Raw genomic sequence first — 20,982 nt, 5'->3', positions numbered from 1 at the left:
GCATTCGCTCAGAGAAGTGGACAGCCAATCAAAGGAACCCCGTACTAACCAGTTAGTAATAGAATGTCAGATACCCTTTAAATATAGAGCAAAGTCAAAAGACAGATGTTGCACTTACAGATTGGTTTTATTAAATGCTGAACTGAAAGCATAAAAGACTACTTCACTTCTTTCAACACAGAGATGGTTTAAAAATTGATCTTTATGGTTAATTTTGATCATCATATACCAAAGCCCATTAATTTCTATTAGTGGAGCATGAATTTCATGCACGTTCATTTAGATTTTAATAAGTCATCATTGTTGGCCATCTTTCAAATCTGAGCATAGGCAGATGTATGAGTATATGCCTAAGGGATCGCAGGAAAAGCTCAAAGAGCTCTGTGGCACAGTGGAGAGAAAAATTACATTTCTGAAGTAATCCTATTTAGATTCACAGAAGCCCACACAAGTGTCTGTGGGAAATCCACAAGTATGCCAGATACTGCGTATAGTCAGAGTATATATAATAATAGTGAGAGAATTTTATATAACATTCCATTTGGTATTACTAAATGCTAATTTCTTATAATTGCACTAATTTACATTTTAATGTAAGAACTTAAATGATGATTGACACTTTCTTCAATAACATTTCTAAATTGGAAAGAGAATGAGTTGATATAAAAACAACGAGGAGTCCTTGTGGCACCTTAGAGACTAACAAATTTATTTGGGCATAAGCTTTCATGGGATATAACCCACTTCCTCAGATGGATGGAGTGAAAAATACAGTAAGCAGGATAGGGTGGATGTGGCCCATTCTCAACAGTTGACAAGAAGGGGTGAATATCAACAGAGGGTGGTGTCAAAAATATGGAAGGCAGAGTTGAAATGTAAACAGCCTGAATGCCATAGCTGATATATCTCAACAAGTAAAATATATTGGAAAAGACACTGTGCATCATAATTCAATGTGATTGTGCCCAATTTTAAGTGCCAGCATAGCCTCCTTTGTCTTTCTCTCCAGACTCTCAGTAGTATACAACATTGGAAGGCAAAAAGCGACGGTTTTATTTACACAACACAAAGATATGCAAATAAACAAGCACTGATAATAAACAATTCCCAAATGAACTTTTACAAATTAACACTAGTCAGCAGTGCTATCCCTTGGGTAGGGCGAATCAGGGCAACTGCTCCAGGTCCCATGCTTTGGGGGGCCCCGCAGGCCAGTACAATTGGCTTTTGCGGTCGTCCCGGAAGAGACGAATCAGTCACTTCCACCCCTGGCCCCACACCTCCCTAGGGAAAGCCCTGCTAGTCAGTCTTCCAGCGGGCAAAGCAGTTCACTTTAGAAACAACATGTCTTTTCCATCTGAATAGTACCACATTCATTCATAGTTTTGTCATTTCATATTTTATATGCAGTGATGTGTACATATTACAAAAATATGTTCACACATTAGTAAAGTTGCACCGTTTAATTTTTTTAAAGAAATCTCAAGATGCAAAAATTAATGTTTCTGCAAAAATTAATGTTTCCACAAAAATGTTAACTCAGTCACATTGCCCAGTGGGTCTGATTCACCACTGTGTAAGTCCAGGTTACACTGACAGATCTCCACAGAGCTACACCAACATAAAACATGAAAGATGCTGTAGTGAATCAGATCAATTCTGTGTATTTTTGGTAGATATTTTAAAACCTACGAAGTAATCTATTAAATAACACATTAAGAGATCAATTTTCAGAAGTACTGCACACACAGCTGTGCACTATAGTTGCTCAGCAGCTGTAAAATAAAACCAGGCCATTAGTAAATAAAATAGAAGGATACAATGTTCAGTATGACCAAGTGAAGATTGCTGTAAGAATCTTATCTTTAAAATTTCTTGACTTGAAGTGTAACTGTGCAGCGCTAATGTCAAAATAACATTAGTTTCCTTAGCTCTGATAACTGACAGTATAGCTCAAATAACCTAATGAAGGTGCTTTAAGTGAGATCTGGTTCTAAGGATGCATCTACACTTCAAGCTGGAGGCAGTTTCCAGCTCAGATAGAGATACATGTGCTAGTTTGATTGACCTAGCAAGCTAAAGACAGAAAAATAGGCACAGCAGCATGGACGGTAAGGCAGGCTGGTTGCCCAAGTAAATACTTAGGATATGTCTACACTGCTCTGTAAGCCCAGGGTTCAAACTCAGGTTCAAGCCTAACTCCCCTTCTATCTCCACACAAGTCACACTAACCCAGGGCTCAGACCCCAGGTCCCCCTGGGGATAGAGGGTATGAGTCTGCATCAAGCCTGCACCCAGAGTTCAAGCCCTATCACTTTCCAGTGTAGACACAGCCCCACAGGACTAGTGCTCTGGGAATCTGCCAAAAGTAGTCCACAATCCCATGGCTCAACTTTTTGTATTCTGGACAGTCAAGTTTTCCCACACTGCACCATTAACAAAGGGCTAGAGTGGCCACATTTTGGGAGGGTGCTTAGGAAGTCTGGGGCCCAGGTTGTTGGACTCAAGCCCACATAATGCAGTGTAGACGCTGGAGTCCCAGATTGGGACCTAGGATTCCACAGTTCCTAATGTGGGATTGCAAATGAGAATTAGGATGCTCCTAAATTAACAAACCCATTGCCTGTTAAATCAAGTTCTACTAACCCACAGCTTACATTGCAGTGTAGACAAACTCTCCCACTGCATGAGGTCCCAGAGCCCAGGATCCAGCCTGCGCCCAAACATCTACCCCACCATTTTACAGCCCCAAAGCCTGGGCCATGCGAGCCTAGTCAGCTAACGCAGGCCAGCCATGGGTGTTTAATTGTGATGTAAACATACCCCTAGAGTCCTGGGTGGGGTTGTACTCAGGGTGGCTAGCCTGTCCTACCACCCACACCACCACAGCGACACTTCTATTTTTAGCATGCTAGGTTGATCAAAGTAACTAGGTGGATATACACACAAGGTAGAAATTACACTTCCAGCTCAAAGTGTAGACATATTCTTAGTTTGAGCTACCTTCACATGGTCGGCACAGAAAGTAAATCAGCTGACTAGGGGATAGGAAGGCATAGGTTAGAATAGTCAGAAAAAGACCATTTCCTGCTTCTGAACCTGTTTTGGAAAGTACAAATTTAGACCTCATTCCTGCACATGCTCACGGATGTGATTAATTTAACTTTTCCTGACATTGGTAGCGAAGTTTAGCATGGGCATAAGTGTTTGCAGGACTGGGGGCTCATGTAGCTATGCATGCATGCACAGTATGATCTCTGACTCACTAAATTATAAATCCCAAAACTTTCTGTGGAATGCTCAAGAGAGAATATGCTGAGGTGGAGTGCAATCAAATGACCTTTTTAACTTCTCGTAGTTAACCGCTGGTGTTCTCAAGCTTTTAGTCACCCTGTATCCTGTAGCTAAATGGAAGTCTTAGCACATGATTCTGTATGTGTGGATAGCCCTTATCTGGATGTTTTTGCAGGCAAGAAAGCATTTAATCCGCTCTGCATGCTGTTAGTGCTCTTTGCAGGCCCCTCAAATTCATCCTGATTTATTCTTCTGCCACATTTTGATTTGACCTCTTGTTGAAGTGCATTGCAATGAGCTGTAAACCAGCACTGTTAGAGTACCAAAGCCAAGATTTCTAGTGCCTTGGCACCTGCTTTAGTCTGACAGTGTGGGGGCTTTATACGGATGGTGGTGGTTGTGATCATTCATCAAATAATAAGAGTGATGGTCTAACAATATAATTGCATCAGTTAATGTTTTGCTGAATGTCAACTTTATTGCAATCCCTAACATTGTGTCAGTGACTCTCAGCCATTTCATAGATATACAGTGTAGTATATAACAATATGTCCAGATATCTGGAAAATGAACAAATTCAGCATATTTTCCCCGTGACAGTAGCGAGCATGGAAGAGGCTAAAGTCCAATGGGCAACTAATTATCTTTGCTTTTTTTAAAGGGTGGATTTTGATGCTATTAAAGAGGAAGAAGTGACAGGATTTAGTGAGAAGACTGCATATGGGGGTAAAAGGAGAGAGAAGAATGGAAGATGACACCAAGATTATGAGCCTGGGAGACAGGAAGGTTAGTAGAGTTGTCAATGGTGACAGAAAAGGGAGGTGGTGGAGAGGGACTAGAGGAAAGATAAGAAATTCAGTTTAGGAGAGCCTGCATCTGAGATGGTGATGAGGCAACCTGGAAAGATGTCAGAGAGACAGTTGATGCTACACTGGACATAGATGGAGGTTTCAGAGATGGGGAGAGAGATCTGAGAATTATCTGGATGGAGGTGGCAGCTGATGAGATGGTTGAGCACATGGATAAGATTTCCAGGGGAGAGTACAGAGAGACCAAGAAGGGGCTGAGGTATGGCGACAGATATGGGAAGAGAAAGATGAGGAGCCACTGAAGGAGATGTTGGATAATTGAGCTGAAAGGTAGGGAAAGAACCAACAGTCATGGGAAATAAGAGAGGAGAGGAATCAGAGAATGAAAGATGATCGATAGTGGAAACTCATAGAGACATCAAGAACAATAAGAACAGAGAAGCATCCCTTTATAGCTGGGAAGAGATTATTAGTGACTGTGGTCAGTTTTGGTGGATGGCCATCCACACACTGCTAGATTTATCAGAAACCTTTGACACAGGTGATCACAAGGTATTACTAAATCCACCTAACGGGGGTGGATTGACTTGCATTGTGCTGACTCCAATCCTTTCTCTTGGATTGATCTCAGGTATGTAATTGGTAGCCACTCCTCTGCCTTAAATGCCTTACCTGTGGGGTTGCATAATGCTCAATCCTATTCCCCACTTTTAGGCTATATTTTGAATAGGATAGAACTCCACAAGTAAATGGTCTGAGGCAGTTAATGGGAACTGGACATCCAAATCTCCTTGGTGGCTTTGAAAATCCAATCCTAAATCTCTTGAGGAGATTGTAGGATGCCATGGATTTAATACCAGAAATATGCAGCTTACACCCACTTCTGCATTTCCTTCACTGAGCACCAAGTCTCCCAACTCTTCAGGTATCTGAACAATCTTAGTATGGGTGAAAGGACATTGGCTGAAAGTTATTTTAGCCAAGATAAAGTTTATGCAATCTGTAAAATGAAATGTTCTGAGAACATTTCTCCGTGCTTTGAGGGCATCAACCCTCTGATCATCAAGGTGATATATGTGGTCTGTGATTTATTCTCAGCCCCTCACTGAGGCTGAGCACCAAAGTCTCATGCGTCAAAAATACTTTCCAGTCTGATCTTGACCTGGATATCCTGATGCACAATTTTATCATTTCCAGGCTCAGCTTCTGCAACATGCAGTGGCTGGACTGAAAGTGAATAACTCAAAGAAACTCCATGTGGAACAAAATGCTGCAGCACTTTTTATAACAACCCTGAGGCATCATAATCCATCACTTAGTGTTCCCCACACTACAGTATCCTTGTGAAATTCTGGATCCAAAATAAAGCTCTGCTCTTACTTATTAAAACCCTAAATGGATTGAGTGCCAAATATCTTAGAGAGCACCGTTTTCTCTGTGACCACAGCCCATCTGGAGAGCTGCATTCCTCAGGAACTCTTGTTGACAGTGCCTAGTGCGGAACGTGTACATGAAGAGGATCAAGCCATCTCTGCAGCTATGGGATTTGCTTCTGCAGAATATTAGGATAACCACAGACCTCTTCATCATCAAATCAAAATGTAAACTCATCTCTTAATAGACCTTAGTCTTCCCACTTTAACTTCTCCAAAATAGCAAACAATACATTACTAAGTTAAGCCTTCCAAATGCACGTTATTTCAGCACATCAAAGGCCAATGGGAAAATGGTGTGGAGACTCCACACTGGGGCACATGGCACAATGACCTCCTCAGAAAAATGAAATAGTAAATTTAAAGTAAAATGCATTTACTTTTCTCAGTTTTATGCACCATTCACGGCTTCTTACAGAAAAACAGTTTTTACAAATAAGAAATGCATGTGGGACAGCTGCTGAAGTGCCCCAGACTTTATTGTGCATGCTCCAGTAGAGGTGGCCAAAGCAAGCGGCAGGATTGAATTGGGTGGCCTGGAAGCCAGAAAAGAGAACCCTCCTGAAATTGAGATAGAGCCAGCACATGAGTGTATTGAAAGTGCTTTTTTTCCTCTCTCAAAATTCTAATAGTGCTCTCATATTATGCCGGGATGGATAGAGAGGCTTTCATAAATAATACTTTGATATTTAGCATATATTGTCTGGCTTGTTGTTAATCAGCTGTATTACAGTAGCTCTCACTCAAACCAGCAGCCTGCTCAAATTGGCTGGATCCTCTGTGTCATCCAACAGAGGGCCAAGTAGCAATGGGGAAAGGGAGAAAAAAAATCACAACTTCCTATCCCACCTGGGCTCGCTTTCTGTCTGCTCTTGGCTGATACTTCATCTTCATTCTGGCCACCAGATCAGTCTACAGCTTCTCCATGTGGCACTAGTCCCCATAGCAGCTGTAGAACCTTAGCCAGATTGTCCCTGAGACAGCTACGCTCTTAGAAGTGTCTGAAAATTCAACATGCAGCCACAACAGAAGGGAAAGTCACAGCTGCAAAGGCATCTGTTTGGCTTCTGCAAAGCATCATGCTTCTTTTTCTTCTTACATAAGAGTCTTCAGTTCATGGTCAAATAATTTTTCTGCTCTCTTGTCCTCTTCACTTTGGGTTGATTCTTCACTGGAAGTGTTGGAGCCGGGGCACTGTGAAAGCACTGAGTGCAAGATCTATTCCCTTACATTGCCTCAATTCTCCTTCCTCCCCCTGCCCCACTAGCCCTCCCATACAACAAACAGGCTCACGAGTTCATTCTTTATGTACATGAGTCCAATCATCTTCCTTTTAAAATCTGAACATTACCATTTATTGATCACCTATAAAGCAAAGATGTGTCTATTTGCTTCCTCCCCGCACACATACACCGTCTCTTGGGGAAAGGTCTTTGGCTGCTCAACAAGCAGTAGTTCCAGTTTAAGTCTTTAGAGAGAGTAATAATTTCACAATTAAAAGCTAACTCGATTTCAGTGAAATATGGCAGTATAATGAGTATCAAGATAGCTCAGTAGCACTTTGTGGTGACAACTAAGAGAGGCTCGATTCAGGAAAGAAAACAAATTTTACAAGCAATTCAGAGAAGGCAGATTTTATTGGAGGGTGACAAACCCAGGCCCTAAGAGATGCTGAAGGCCACACTAGAATTGAATTCAGTAATAGCTGATTAATTAAAAAGATACCATGATGATAATTGTCTTGTTTTTTAAGCATATTTAAGTAGCCAAAAGGCAAGTTTTTGAAGTTTAAATAAAGGTTACTGGATAAATGGTAACTTGGTAAGTTTGAATGACTAGCTGGTGCTGTCAAAAAAAATAACACAGAAGAGAATCAATAACATCAAATAGAAATCTACAAAACTATAACCTGCTTTTTCAAACATTTTACATTTTCCATATAAATAAGACTATTTATATTGATTCTTTGGGTTTCGAGGGCAGTGAAGCAGATAGGAGGTAATTAAAAGCATAAATCTCAGGAGCTTGTGAAGGTAATTCTTGGCTTTGTAGCCAGAGCTGACAAAATGATGAACATTTTTAGCTTCAACATGACAGAAATATTGTGTGATTACAGGGTGCAGGGACATAATGTGCTGAAAGTTCTGTTCAATAGCAGCTATTGAATAAAGCTTCTAACTAAGTTCAGTTGGATTTTTAAAATGTAGCAGTTACTTATTAAGGGTCTGATTTGTACTGTTTCTCTGTTCTTTCCATGTCATTTTCAATAATACCCTATTTTAAGTTAATATTTGGGGGAACCAAGTTTTAAATAGAATTAATCATTGGAAAATAAAGTAACATTGTGAAACCAGGATTTAAAAAATATGTAATGTATGGCTGCATTGTAACTAAAGTTATACTTTAACTTTGAATTGTTCCTCAACTCAGCCTTTAATTAATTTCAGGGAAATTACTCATTCTGGAAGATTTTTTAAAATTCTATTTTGCTGTTTGACAAACAAATTTTAATAGAGATGATATAGAAAACAGTTTTATTCTGAAATCCCCAATAATATATGGAACACTCAAATGTACATGCTGTTATAAAGTGATAGTTTTTATATTTTACCAAACGTTCTATGTAATCAAGTATTTGGTGGGCAATTTACTATTTTATGGAAGCAAGTTTGATAGCTCACGATGTGGAGTGAATTAAAATGCGAATTCATGTGGGATGTTAATGCTTCACTACAACTCTCAGCCTGTAAAATTAAGCACATGTGTAAGTGTGTGACTAGTCACAGTGACTTCAATGACTTCAGACTTCAGTGACTTCGGACATCAGGAATGGTAACATACAAAAGCCAATAGGAGAACACTTCAGTCTTCCTGGACATTCTATAACAGATTTAAAAGTAGCTGTACTTGAACCAAAGAACTTCAGGTGCAGCATATAAGGTAAATTGGCCCCTTTGGGCCCATATTAATTTGCTCATTGCTTGTGTGGTTTGGATACCCCATGACACTGTGTGAGAACATATGCAGTGTCTTCGTGCTTCTGTGTGTGTATCCAGTATAAATGACTTCAACAGTTATAAGTCAGAACAATTAAAAGCTCACAAAGAAGGTGCCAATTTCTTTGGTGGGCAACAATCCATCTCTCTTGTGGTTAAAGCACAAACCCGGCAGTCAGAAGATCTGAATTCTCTTCCCAGTCACTCCAAGTTGATTTTGGGAGGTGCTGAGAACCCACTGCTCCCATTGATTTAAACTGACATTGTGAGTGCTCACCTTTTCTGAAAAATCATGCCCTTAATTTGCTTAGTTTCACATTTAAAATGAGAATTATAACTACATAACTCTTAGGGGTTTTCTGGGGCTTTATTTATTAAGTCTCAGACAAAAACTACATCAAGGTGGAATAAGGCGTGAGAGTATGTCTTAATAATTAGGGGTAAAAAAATTACAGGGATACTGTAGTTATTCCAAAACCAAGCACTGTGAACCCAGGAAATTCAGCATTAAGGTTACACTTACAGGAAATCCAAACAAGTTAAGGTATTGAAATATTTATTGAAGGTAATGGAGCAACCTTAACTGTACTCTGCAGTGATATCATGCAATTATCATAAAATTATGATTAAGGCATTTCATTGTTTACATTAGATGTTGACACGGCTTTTTAAAGACACACAAGGTTTCATTCACCCTTATGGTGACACTATAGGGCAGAGTTAAGGTTGTTTGGGTTTTTAATTGTGCCTTTAAATTTCTAACCAGGAACTGACACAGAACATCCAAAATCAGCTTAGAGTGTTGAATTGCTAGGAAGCTTCCACTTCAGTTGAACCTGATGATGCAGAGCAATACATGCTCCTGCAGAAACAAGAACCTTCAGTTTAGGGAAATTTTCCTGCAGGTTGTCATTGAAAAGAACAGAAAGGCTAACATGTCATTTATTTAGACTACATGTGACTGGCTGACCCGACTGAGATAAATTCATTTAATTACTCTTTCATACATCAGCTAGAGATGCTCAAACTCATTTACCTGTAAACTGTGAAATGAATAGCTGCCTATTTAAAATGTATTGTCAGACTTCAGTCATGACATAGTTTCCCATACATTATCCTTTGTTCTGCAGTCTTACTTGGATTTAAAATGTTTCTTTAAGGTCATGCCATTACAAAGGAATATCTGTGATATATCCTTATTATTTTAGCAAATTAAAATGAAAAAGTTATATGTAAAGCAAAACATTTTACAATTAATAGGGTTACAATATAATATGATAGCATTCATGCTGTCATGGAAAGAATGTGTACATGTATTCCTTGTATAAAACAGGAAGACTTGTAGTTCAGATGATGTATTGTCATCTGGCATGCAAACCAGTAGATTACATGTTTAATGTATGCATATTTAATTCCACAATTTTAACATCCTGGTGTTTACATTTCAAACTGGGTGTCTTCATAATCGGGAAATGAATATGTTAATTCTCAATTAACAATCAACTTCAGGTTTTAAATAAAACTTAACATCTGGGTGTTTGTGTTTCTCCATGGGAAATGTTTTCAAAAGAAATAGCTTATCATAAACTGTTCATTAAAATCCAGTATACTTATAGATTAGAAGGCTGATTGATTTTTGTTGTTGTTGTATTATAAAGCTTTCATTGCTTGTTTTGTCTTTTACTTACTATTCAGAGATGTTGAATGGCACTAAAAGAACAGATTCATCAAAAGGATAATGGGCAGAAACTTTATGGGGTACAGATTTGAAGAACAGTGGGGTATGTCTGGCATGATTATTGGCATTTTGGTACCCAGAACATTCTGAGCTATTTCATAGCTATGTTGGTGTCTGAAGAGACAAAAAAATTTTTCACTAAGTCCAAATCCTGTAAAGACTTACATGCGCACTTAACTTTATGCACTGAATCCCATGGAATTCAGTGTGGCTTGCAGTATGTAAAGTTAAGCACATGTGTAAGTCTGCAGGATCTGGCCCAAGTCTGTAAGCGTACCCAGTTCTTTCTGGCAATCTGTGAAAGGTTTTCCCCACTGTTAGGTTCCAAATCTATTTTGTTTTAAAGTTGTTCCTGTTCATTAAACTTTTAAATCACTAATTATTGTTTTTCTATAATTTATAGAGAAACATTGAGCTTCTTATCTAAACAAATGTGAATTAGATGTTGGCAATAGAACAAGTCAGGAACTCGATTTCCTATTTCACAGGAAATTCTGCTGTTTTGATTTTTTTTTTCCATTCAGAAATAGATTGAAAACAAAACAAAATCCCACAAAAAATAATTTTAAAAAATCATTTCAAGTCAGTCAAATTTTTTCATTTTGATAAAATGAAAATACTTTGTTCCAATTTCCACATTTTATAACTTTTATATAAATACATTTTTAAAGAATTTCACTTTGAAAAGTCATTTTGAAACGAGAAATCAAAATGTTTCATTCAAAATTTGTTAAAATGCTATTATCCAAACACTTTGTTTTGTTTTTTCACAAGATTTCATTGAAATTGGCACATATTGAAACCTTGATGAAAATATGTGTCCAAAAAAGTTTCAGTGGAAATGTTTCTGATCAGCTCTATTTATAGTACCTTTTTCCATCAAGTTCATTTTTATAGAAATATAGAATATAGAGCTGGCCTTCTGAAAACAGTTGGCCAAAATTTTCAAACTTGGATGCATAAAGTTAGGCATGTAACTTATTTGGGCACCTAACTATTTACCGTGATTTTCATAGGTGTTGAGCAGCCACAGCTGCCTTTGATTTCAAAGGAAAAGATTGAGTATTCAGTCATTCCTCTTTGAACGATTTATTTCCACTCTCTGGAATTTTAACAAACAAGAACAACACACATTCAGATTCTTCAGAATAAAAAAAGATGAGCGGCAAGTTGAGCATTTTCTTTAAGTCAGTCAGCCTGCTGAACAGGCAGTTTGACGCTGAAGATATGATATTCATACACTTATAAGCCCCCTCCTACATTTTAAAGGGCTGATTCTAGATTACCCGGAAAAAGTAATTTTCTCATTCAAATTGGTACCATTTCAGCTCCCCAGCACACTGCTTTTAAGTAGCATTATCCAATCAGACTGTATTTCCTCTTTCTAGGAATACGAAAGGCCCTATCCATTAGCTAACTACTAAAATCTGATTTAAGCTTTTGAAATATTTTCTCTTATCCTGCTGTACTAGCTATAAGAAAAGGAGTACTTGTGGCACCTTAGAGACTAACACATTTATTTGAGCATGAGCTTTCGTGAGCTACAGCTCACTTCATCGGATGCATTCCGATGAAGTGAGCTGTAGCTCATGAACGCTTATGCTCAAATAAATGTGTTAGTCTCTAAGGCGCCACAAGTACTCCTTTTCTTTTTGCGAATACAGACTGCTAACACGGCTGCTACTCTGAAACCTATACTAGCTATGACATTCTGCTTTTTAAATGAACATTAAAAAGTGCTTACAGTGACCAATGTAAACCTGCCACTTTTAACCACATTTTACAATTGCATTTGAAACTATATTTTTATCTTCCTAAAATCATAAAATTTCTCCTCCTAAGATGTTCACTGTTGCATTCATGGGACCAAAATCTACCCTCAATCATACGCATAGCTCCCATTGACTTCAATGAGAGCTGCCTGCATACACTCGAGCAGAATCTGGAACATAGGAATTAAGTATATAAAATACTCTACTTACAGATGAGGGAGTAGAACCTTCTCTGTCCTTTACCTTTCTGAGAAGGGATTTTAAAGTATGAGGTATATTTATAGCTTGATATATAGCACTGGATAATGACTTTTAGCACATTGTTTTCTTGGTTTCATTCGGAGAGGGAAGTAACATATCTATTAAGCATCTTTTCAACATTGCTGTATATTTTGAGTTTATCGTCTACTTACCCAAGCTCTCCCTACCAGTATATAGCCCAATCTTGCAGTCCTTACTCACACAGTTCCCACTGGAGTAAATGGAAATTTTGCTTGAGTAAGAAAAGCAGTATCAGGTCTCAAAATTAAAGTGCCGGACAAGATGTTTTATTAACAATAACTGTGACAAATATTGATCTCACTTTACAGTACATAATGCAGTGCCTACGGTATTTGTAGTTTTCAAGTTATACCTGTTTTCAGGTGAAACTTTCATGCTAAAATATGAATATAAATTGCTCATTAAATATGTAGAGCCAAGTCTTGGAGCCAAAGTCATTGTTACAGAAAGCTCGTCAATGCAATCAAAGCCCTGTGTTCCATTTTATTCTGTGGGGTGGTGGGACACATTACAGGCAGCTCACAAAGGAGTCCACACTCCTTGCATGCCATGGAACTTCCCCTGTGCCCTAGTATGTGGCAAGAAGGGTAAATGAGAAAAGTGACGGAGTGAGATTAAGTGGTTCCACTATCCCAGGGATTCTCAAATAAAAAGTCCACAGCCCATCTGTGCCACCACAACTGTTTTTCTGCATATAAAAGCCAGGGCCAGCCTCTCCTGTGCTTTGAAAGGGGCTAGCAAGCAGAACAATTGTCTGCAGCCACACACCACAGGGGGCCCTGTGAAGCTAAGTTGCTCAGACTTCTGCTTCAGCCCCTGGTGGCAGGGCTTGGAGCCCTGGGCTTCCACCCCAGGCGGTGGAGCTTCAGCTTTCTGCCCTGGGCCCCAGTAAGTCTAATGTTGGCCCTGCTTGGCAGACCCCCTGAAACCTGCTCGCAGCCCCTCAGGGTGCCCCAACCCCTAGTTGTAAACCACTGCACTATCCACATGCTCCTTTCCAGAGAGGTGGGGATGCAGCAGTCATGAGGAACATGAAGTAGCAACTACCAAGTAACAAGGACAGGAGGAGCCAGTCCTCCATTGCAACTCCCATAGACCTCCCCAACTTACAAGTTTCCCCATGTTAATGGCCTTCCAAAGTTTCACTTGGGCACAGGATTTGTCCATATGACTTTTATGAACAATTTGCAGGTAGCACTGCCTCTGATTAAGGTTGCCTGATATGTCCCATTATAAGACCCTGTTTTCAGTTGCTTAAACTTTGCCTAACTTCAACCATTTCAAGCGGAAATTTCCATGCCAGTCTAGGAGGGGTGGGGTGAGTATAATTGTTTTTAGATTTCAGCTGTTTCTGAGAACAACAATAGAGGAAAATATACTGTTTTGCCAACGTTAAAAATGCCGGTGATCTTTCTTTAAACAGGTCTTGCACCTTGATGCATGGTGCTGGGACTTGAAATTTGCTAGAGGTGTGACCTTGATCTTAAGAATGTGCCTTTTGCTGACCCCACAAAAATCTCCCCAAATTTGGCAAAGTTATAAGCATTTGAAAAATCATGGGTCAGGCAAGCTTCACTTTTAGCAGGTAACAGCTCTGAATTTCCATTCTCCATGAGCATGCACAAGCCTCTCTCAGCTCCTAGTGTTGATCAGTTTGCACATGGCCATCACCAATGAGTGAACGAATGTGCGCCAGCCCAAGACTACAAGGGGCAAAGCTAGGTTTTCCATGTAATTGCTTTTCCCAGCTGCTAAGGCCAACAGAGGGGCCAGGCACTGGAAGCAGGGAGCCTGCCTCTCCTGTGCTTTGAAAGATTCCCATCCCGCAAGTGGGTACCAAGACAGTTTGGAGGAAGAAGCTCTCTGATTTGAATGCATGGGGTAACAAGGACTGGGATGGGATGGGGGAGAGATACGGAGTGACTGGGCAAAATACTGGGGATGATAGAGCTGGGGTGGCTGGGAATGGGGAGCCACAGGGGGTGATGGGAGGCCAGAACTGGTTGAGCAAGCAGATATGACCTGGGAACTTGGGGTCAGGGAAGAAGGTTGGACGAGAAAACTGGGAGTTGAGGGAAATGGTGGCGACTGGGCTCAAGTTGTGTGGGAGGGTAACCCTGAGATCAAACAAGGAGTTTAGAGGCGGGGGTGAGCGTGGGACTGGGAACCAGTGGTTGGAGATCAGACAAGGGGTTTGGGATTGGGAACCAGTGGGTGGAGAAATGGGAATGGAGGGGAAGGGGAAACCAGACAGACAAGGAGCTGGGATACAGGGGAAGAACTGGAACTGGCTGGGCTAAAGAGACTGGGGAAAGGAACTGGAGCAGGAAACAGAGCAGCCTGGGGAGGGAAACTAGGTCTGGGAACCAGTGGCGAGGTGCGGGGCTCAGACAAGGAGGTGGGAGTGGGGAACTGGGACTGGCTGGACAAGAAGACTGGGAGACAAGAAGTTGGGGTTGGAGGGGGGAATTTGATAAGGAGTTTGGGACAGGGCATGGAGAAGGGGAGCTGGGGATAGACTGGGACCTGGACAGGCTGCCTGGAAAAGGGGGTCAAGTTTGGGGGAAATGTGCAGAAGTGTTTGTGCCCACTAGAGTACACTCCCCTCCAGAGCCTGGAATGGAACATTGGAAAAGTCTGGTTTAAGTGATATGTCCATCATTCCATAGAACTCTCTGTCAGTCAGGGATAGGATCCAGTTTTCCAGGGAAGCATTCAACTACCTTAACCATGAGACAGTCCTTCCTCTTCCTGCAGGCCCCTGCCTCATTCACCTACACACCTTCCAACTTCTGCAGCACATGAGGCAGGGGCCCACAGAAAATAGCCTCTTTCACTTCACAATCCTAAAATTAATCCACAGAGCAGGTCCATCCTCTGCACTGAGTGAGCAGGGGTTCTATGGAAAAAACAGTATGTGATCACATAATTAAAGACTGTATCGTATTCCATATGCACCTAGGGACCAAATTAAGGTTGTACAGCCAACCTTCATTTTGGCATTTCCTAACTGTTGACTGCTTGACTTTGCCACCTTAAGTGTGCAGTGTTTTCCCCAAAATTGAAATGGCGGGGGGGTTCAAAAATATGGGGCAGGGGTGAGACCAGTAGGGCGAAGGTGGGCTGTATGCCACCATAGTAAAAACTGAAAAATGTTTCACGACCATTTTTTAGATTTAACTCATGTTTTTAAATCATCATACCAATTAAAGTTGGCCACATATGCCTACTATGAAGCACTATGTCTATATCCTTCTTGGTTTCTTGTTGTAATGTTGCACAATTCTGTTAATGAACTTCTCGAATGCAGTGCATTCATTTTTGGTGGCTTCTCATGTGTCCAGTACTTCCATTCCTTCATGATATGCTCATGATCAGGTAGAAGGCGACTTCCTTCAGAACACAAAATTCTATTCAATGAGGAAAAAGAATGCTCAACTGTAGCTGTGGGGACTGGAGGTAGAAAAAGATGAATTCCTACTTCTTTAATCACAGGAAACAGCACAAAAATTGGGTCAAACCACAAGTGATGATAAAGAAGAAGTTGAAGTCAAATCTTCATTCGTTCATCATATAATGATCCACGTTGTGTTCAAATTCTCTGTTCTGTCCTGATCACATGGCAGCCCCATTGCAGGTAGTGCCTCACTCCACTCAACTGTTGGTGTTTTATAAGACCGGCATCTGTAAAAGCTACGTAGAGGTTTATAGAATCCAAAAGTAGTTGTAGAGATGTAAGAAGCACATCTGTGTACTTTACTTTTTCAGCTGGCTTAACAAACACTTCTCGTCCTCTTCATTTAAGGAGTTAATATAAGTGCCCTAATTAGTCAACTTCTGAACTGAAGTATTTGCTTCTTCCAGTTCGTTTTCAATGGATATCTCTCTGATTGATCCAAGTGTAGCTTCCATTGCTGGACAGAGATCTACTACTGTTGTAACAGATGCCTGGATGGCATTGTTTAATGACCCAAGTGGTTTCAATAGTAGAATGGTGATTGTCTTCTCTGAACTTAGTAGCAAAAGTAGTCCACCAGCCTCACTACTTAGATCTGTCCCATCTGGTAGATACTTTCCAAAGCCAATAATAATGGTTTCAGTAATTTTGAGACAACAGCCAAGGATCGCTCATGAGAAAGCCATCGGGTTTTCCCAAATTGGACTAATTTGAACTTCATCCAGCACTGGCTTTGCTGATCGGTCTGGCAAACCAAGCTCCCTCACTTTTACTATATAAATCCTTGGTATGCTCACATCTTGAATACTGCATTCAGTTCTGGTCACCCCATCTCAAAAAAGTTGAAAAAGGTACAGAAAAGGGCAACTAAAATGATTAGGGGTATGGAACAGCTTCCATATGAGGAGAGATTTAAAAGACTGGTACTTTCAAGCTTGGAAAATAGACTACTAAGGGGGGATATGATAGAGGTCTATAAAATCTTGACTGGTGTGGAGAAAGTGAATAAGTTCCTTCACATAACACAAGAACTAGGGATCACTCAATGAAATTAATAGGCAGCAGGTTTAAAACAAACAAAAGGAAGTACTTCTTCACGCAATACACAGTCAACCTGTGGAACTTTTTGCCAGGGGATATTGTGAAGGCCAAAACTAGAACAGGGCTCAAAAAAGAAGTAGATAAGTTCATGGAGGATATGTCCATCAATGGCTATTAGCCAGGATGGGCAGGGATGCAACACCATACTCTGAGAGCCTCTGCTTGCCAGAAGCTGGGAGTGGACAATGGGGGGGATGGATCATTCAATAATTGCCCTGTTCTATTATTTCCCTTTGAACCACCTGGCATTGGCCACTGTTGGAAGACAGAGTACTGGGCTAGATGGACCATTGGTCTGACCCAATATGGCCGTTCTTATGTAAAAATTAATTATAATGTAATAAAAATATTTAGTACAGAAACTCCCAACACCAGCCAAAATTGATCACTTGGGCAACACAGCTCTGTCTGCTGGATACCTAGGCAGAGTAGGTGAGTTCATGTAAATACAGTCTGGTCCTGAAGCCTTCCCCCACACCCCGGCTCATCACTAGCTATCAGGGGAGAGCTCATTCAGAACTTTGCTTATAAATCATGATTTGAAATGATAAGGTTGGCCAACATTGCCGAAACAACTGTGCCAAGGTTGTCAGAAAAAACAACAGCTGTGTGAAAAAGCTAGTCTCTGTTCATATTTTTCAAGCCTATAATACTTTTTCAGATACAAGTATTTTATCATACACTGTATATGCTTTTAAAATGTGTATTCATGTTTCAGTTTCAATTCAAATTTCCAACCAATGACTAAACTAGCAACACTACATGTAACTAGTTGACCATTGTGGGGGGTGCTGGAGGAATTCAGGAGGGGTTGTAGGGAAATCCCTAGTAGTGAGTGTTTGATTAACCTTGCTTTTGTGTGTGTAATATTGACATTTCTGGTATAGAATTTGCATGAATTAAATTAATTTGGCCCAAATTAACTATTGCCAAAAAAGTCTCTTCAGTTTACCCTTGAAATATTGTAGCGCTACTATATTTACTTTCAGTATTGTTTTATTTTCTATTGGGTTTTAATCTCTAAGTAGCAAATTATCTTTATGTTACTAATAAAACATAGGCTAATTTCACATTTGGCTTTTTTAACCTTGTATGCAAATTTCTTTTATATTTTCTGCAAAAATGGAAATAAATGTAATATCTCATAACTCAATGAAAAATTAATACTTGGAAGTCTAGTGGGCTAATTTAAAAGACACTCAGAATGTTAGAATTATATATGTAATCACTGCTAGCATGCCTGTATTACATTTTAGTGTTTGTTAATTAGAATTGAGATTATGAAAGCATACAGTACAAAGAAGTTTGCTCTTAAAGTGACTTTTGTACGAAAGATCTTCTCAAAGTAGGAGGCAACGGGGTAATAAACAGAGACAAATCAATGACCCCTTGTTGGACCTGAAGTTGCAAAACAGCCATCATTTCCCCCTGCTTGCAGGGCTCAGGGAAAGTCCACAGAGTATTGCTTCTTGTAATATAACAATGCTTTGTATCAATATTACAGCCCACCTACCAAAGAAAAATAGAAGTAAATGAAACATGCAGGCATAGGATCAGAAATATTTTAAAGACTTATTTAAAGGATAGTGGATCAAATTCTGCCTCCCACTGCACCTGTGCATTTCCTTTGGAATTGCTGTCCCTAGTGACAGTGAATCTGTCTTAGTGACAATAAAATAAATAAAATTGTGTTAAAAAATTAACACCTGTTTTTAATTCCCTCACTATGTAGGATAATCCTTGGGTAAAATGCTAACAGTTAACAATTTACTATTAGGTTTCAGAGTAGCAGCCATCTTAGTCTGTATTTACTATTAGTAACAAAGTAATTATAACCACTGTATGGATTTTTCTTTATCATCTGGTACTGCTGCTGGTATATGCTAATAAGGTGTAAGGATATACAGTTTTGAAAATATAAGGTCATCTAAAACTGTAACTAAAATTTGCAATGTTTTATGTGTTATGCATCTCCAGTGACTTTACAATGAGTTTCAAACTAAAATGAAATATAACACCAAGATATTATAAATGGTATCTTGTATTATAAGTCCTTGCTAATAATTACTCCCTGTAGAAAATAGTGGTTCAAAATGAATATTAGTCAAAAATACCGGTTTTGATTCACCTAGATTCCATAAATTCACCCCCAAATTAGCACTCAGGCTGGGATTTTCAAAGGAGTATAATGGAGTTAGGTTCCTTAAGCCCAGCCTCAAATTGCAGTTGGCAAATAATTGCAAAGCTATTAAATTCTATATGTTAAACAATTGGATCATTTCTAGTGCTTTTACTAAATATAATTATCTGTGGCAGCTTTTGTATGCTACAAGCAGTTGTCTCCTTTTGCCAAGTTTTTGACTCTGTAGAGTAATTTCAGCATTGAAATATATGCTATGGAAATGAAATGCTTGTTAGCTGAGAAGTTGTATTATAGCTAAAAGTATATACTTAAAATGACCTTTACCTTTAAAAATTGTACTACGTTGCCTACTTTTGATTATCATTAATTTAAATGTTTTTTATTCCAGGATGGCACAATTGTGAAAATGCTGAACCATACGAATATTCATTATGATTTTCCCTTACAATTCGGATGCAGCCTAATTTAATCCTATGAAAGTTAATTTGTTTCACATAAGGCTAGTTCTTGTATTCTGTATACACCTTGTTGGGAGTTTTTCTGGCATAAATGTTGTGTGATTGAGTCTATATTTTGTACATTTTCTCTGTAAGATAAACAATGCCAAATATTAGTAATACATTTGCAAGGGACAAAATATTGTCTTATAATCTATTGTTTTATAATCTTTATCGATATGAAGACTTCAAGATTTAGAAGTGTTATTGGTCCTTGGCCTTACACTAGCTAACATTTATTTTTTTTATCAATGACCTGGAAGAACACTTAAAATCATTACTGCTGAAGTTTACAGATGACACAAAGATTAGAGGAGTGGTAAATAGTGAAGAGGACAAGTCACTGATACAAATCAATCTGGATCACTTGGTAAACTGGGCACAAGCCAACCAAATGCATTTCAGTACAGCTAAATATAAAGCCATGCATCCAGGAACAAAAAGTGCCGGCCATACTTACCGGACAGGGAACTCTATCTTGGGAAGCAGTGATTCTGAAGAAAACTTGGGGTGATGGTGGATAATCAGCTGTACATGAGGTCTCTGTGGTGCTGTGGTCAAAAGGATTAATATGGCCCTGGATACATAAATAGGGGAATCTTTAGTAGGAATATGAATATATTTTTATTTAGTACTAGTGTGACCATTACTGGAATGCTGTGTCCATTTGTGGTGTCCATGCTTCAAGAAGGATGTTGAATAACTGGAGAGAGTTCAGAGATAAGCCATGAAAATGAGGGAGAGATTCCAGGAGCTCATCTTATTTAGCTTAACAAAGTGAAGGTTAAGGGGTGTCTAGATCAGTCTTTAAGTACCTACATGGGGAATAGAAATTTGATAGTAGAGGACTCTTCAATCTGGTGGACAAAAGTATAATAAAAGCCAATAGCCGATAACTGAAGCTAGACAAATTCTGACTGAAAATAAGGTGTAAATTAATCAGTGGTACAATTTATCCAGCATCGTGTGGGATTCTCCATCACTAGTAACTTTTAAATCCAGATCCGATGCTTTTCTAAAAGATATGTTCTAATTCAAGCAGAAATATTTTTTGGAAGTCGAATGGCCTGAGTTACATAAGAGATCAGAGTAGATGATCACAATGATTCCATCTGGCCTTCTAAACTATGAATTTGTGATCTTGTGTGATAATACATGGATATAATTACCATCTAGTGGAAATCAGAAGTGAAATACTATGGCTGAGCTACCCGGCAGAATTCAGTGAAGGCTTTGCAAATATTTATAAAAAGCTTACATTAGTTTTAATTCTATCTGGACTTGTTTGTTTTCAACAGGTCTCTTGTACAATAGATGACGATTGAATGAAGTGAATCAAAAACAGTAGTATGATGTTGCAGGTACTTTCATTGCAAATATCAGCAGAAAGGCTTATTAGCAATGTACTGATGTAGTAAACCTCTCTCTTTGGTGCCCCTATGTTTCTTTATGGTGTAGAT

General features: G+C 39.3%; 1 protein-coding gene and 1 long non-coding RNA gene across 9 annotated transcripts in view; both read left to right on the top strand.

The window, feature by feature from the left end:
• Positions 1–20,982, top strand: part of ZNF385B (zinc finger protein 385B) — a 305,022-nt gene that overhangs the window by 247,036 nt on the left and 37,004 nt on the right. The window lies entirely within an intron of this gene.
• LOC140895698 (uncharacterized) lies at positions 3,972–19,585 on the top strand. The gene is made up of 3 exons (XR_012154312.1): positions 3,972–4,080; positions 10,228–10,313; positions 19,414–19,585. It is a non-coding gene; the product is annotated as an uncharacterized lncRNA (long non-coding RNA).

The sequence above is a fragment of the Lepidochelys kempii genome, chromosome 11, assembly GCF_965140265.1.
Source record: "Lepidochelys kempii isolate rLepKem1 chromosome 11, rLepKem1.hap2, whole genome shotgun sequence".
NCBI classification, from domain to species: Eukaryota; Metazoa; Chordata; order Testudines; family Cheloniidae; genus Lepidochelys; species Lepidochelys kempii.
The sequence above is the reverse complement of the archived record's forward strand: the minus strand, read 5'-3'. Positions and strand labels throughout refer to the sequence as shown.